General features: G+C 40.5%; 1 non-coding gene across 1 annotated transcript; it reads left to right on the forward strand.

Annotated features, from left to right (window-relative positions):
* Positions 1-2,179: 2,179 nt before the first annotated feature.
* TRNAW-CCA (transfer RNA tryptophan (anticodon CCA)) lies at positions 2,180-2,253 on the forward strand. Its single transcript has one exon. It is a non-coding gene; the product is annotated as a tRNA-Trp (tRNA).
* Positions 2,254-2,904: the final 651 nt, after the last annotated feature.

Raw genomic sequence — 2,904 nt, forward strand, 5'->3', positions numbered from 1 at the left:
CACCTTTGGGAAAATCCAGAGGCGCTCCGCTATAATTCACCGGACTGTCCGGTGTACACCGGACAGTGTTCGGTGCTCCAAGGAAGAGCGGCTCTGGAACTCGTCAGCTTCGGGAATTCGCAATGACTAGTCAGCTATAATTCACCGGACAGTCCGGTGTACAGTATAGCAACACACAATTACGATTATGATCTTATATAAAGACACACTACATAAAGATACCAACCGATACACAATTACGATTATGATCTTATATAAAAAAAACGACCTTTTCAACCTTGAGCATATCATTCCGAAACACAATTACGATTATGATCTTATATAAATACACACTACCTTATTGGGCATATTCAACACATACCGATACACAATTACTATTATGATCTTATATATAAAAAAACTACCTTCTGAAATCCAACCACCACATACCGAAACACAATTACTATTATGATCTTATATAAATACAAACTACCTTATTGAGCATATTCAACACATATCTTCCAGGGTGTCGGATAACATAATGTTTTTGCCCCACCCATACTATCACACAAGTCGTGATAGAGCACAAGGGATAATTACAAATAACAGGTACCGACAGCTCAGTCAAGAAGACAACAACGTCTCAAAGACTGACAGATAAAATCCGCCAGGGAAGAGGCTCTGAAAATGGAATTGAAAAATGACAAAGACATATAGAATATCCTCAGGACTACTGCGGGAGGCTGTAAAAAAAATAACGATAGCTCGGGACAGCGCCTTTTTTGTTGATAAAGAAATCTTGTCAAAGAGTTCGGAACTCAAGAATAGTTTGATTAACCCGTGTCATAATGTTATAAGGGAGTTTGTTAGAGAGTCAAGAGACTGCGACTCTGACGATTATAAAAGAGAGTACAGGCTAAATGATTATAGGCTGGAGCTGACTCAGCCACCCTCTAATATAAGTTCGGGGGGTGATGTGGTAAAGACTGTTAGAAGGTGGGAACTTATAAATCAAAAGTACAACGCCGATCTATGGATACCCCCTGCTAAAAAGGGGTTGTGATTACACCTGATATTATAGACAAACTCTATCTCTTCTGGGATAACTTCCTAGGAAGTTACGAAAAAGAAGGTATTAACCGCAAACAGAACACAGATCCGGTATCTAAGGGGAAAGTCTTTGACTTGCTAGCCAGCCGTAGTAGTAATAATACGAATCAACCCCCCGAAGAGTTAAGAGAGATTCAAACTCAAATCGAGCATTTGACTATCCACTTTGATGAGGGTAGCGTCCATGAGTCTGCAGGCCAGTTGAAGGGGAAGTTCTTCAATAAGGATAGACAATCAGCTAGGGATTACCTTCTTGATAAATTGAAGGATGATAAAGATAAAGATATTGTTAGAGGTATGGGCACCTATACACTGGAATGTGTAGCAATACATGTGTTAAGCAAGCTGTTTAATGTGTTTTCTTTGGAAAAGACTAGTGTGCTAGCAGCCGCATTGATATCAGAGCTAGATATAACAGCTAAGACGGAATATAATAATGCACTATTAGCTAAAATGCAGCGCGAAAAGGAATAAACTGAAAAGCTAATAAAGCGCTATGATGAAAAGCTGGCCAAGGCTGCAATGATGAATGAAGGTACTGATACAAATATTGATAATATACACGATGATAAAAAGCTTAAGGGTATGGAATCACCTGTGGGTATTATCCCTGTCCTGGGAACAGATGGGAGACATATAGACTAATCTATACAGAATAAATCGAGTAGTAATAAAAAGAGCACTAAAAAGAGTGATGTTATAAGGAAACGAATACGTAAAGGTTAGGTTGGGTTTCTGATGTATATCATTTATTATATGAAACCAAAAAGAAGAAATGACAAGAAAGTTGTATATAGATGGAGGATAAAATTACGATGTGGAAAACAAGACAGGGTTTTTTTTTGTACAATGACACTGTACAACAATTTGGAAAAGGGATGTAGCGCAGCTTGGTAGCGCGTTTGTTTTGGGTACAAAATGTAACGGGTTCAAATCCAGTCATCCCTACCTATTACTTCTCCTATGGGCAGTAACGAGGGATCAATTGAGATCGATTCAAATTGGACAAAATTAAGAGTTTAATTTTGCTATATGCATGCGGTACAAAAATCATCCTTTTCTTTACTGCTTTATCTCCTGTCGTAAGAAAGCGCTCTTAGTTCAGTTCGGTAGAACGTGGGTCTCCAAAACCCAATGTCGTAGGTTCAAATCCTACAGAGCGTGATTCTTTTCTTGTTATGTAAAATAAATAAAAGATTAGAACAGTCTCTATTTATATAAGATCATAATCATAATTGTGTTTCGGAATAATATGCTCAAGGTTGAAAAGGTCGTTTTTTTATATAAGATCATAATCGTAATTGTGTATCGGTTGGTATCTTTATGTAGTGTGTCTTTATATAAGATCATAATCGTAATTGTGTGTTGCTATACTTGACATGTCCGGTGTGACATCGAAGCAACGGATACTTCAGCGCCAACGGCTACCTGCAGCGCATTGAATGCGCGCCAGCGCGCGCAGAAGTCAGACACGCCCATGTTGGCGCACCGGACAGTCTACAGTGCATGTCCGGTGCGCCACCGGACATCCAGGCGGGCCCAGAAGACAGAGCTCCAACGGTCGGAACCCAACGGCTTTGGTGACGTGGCTGGCGCACCGGACATGTCCGGTGTGCACTGGACTATCCGGTGCACCATGCGACAGACAGCCCCACCAAACGGCTAGTTTGGTGGTTGGGGCTATAAATAACCCCAACCACCCCACATTCAAGTCATCCAAGTTTTCACACTTCCAACCACTTACAAGAGCTAGGCATTCAATTCTAGACACACTCAAGAGATCAAATCCTCTCCCAAATTCCACACAACGCCCTA

This window comes from Zea mays, chromosome 2 (genome assembly GCF_902167145.1).
Source record: "Zea mays cultivar B73 chromosome 2, Zm-B73-REFERENCE-NAM-5.0, whole genome shotgun sequence".
In the NCBI taxonomy this organism is placed as follows: domain Eukaryota; kingdom Viridiplantae; phylum Streptophyta; class Magnoliopsida; order Poales; family Poaceae; genus Zea; species Zea mays.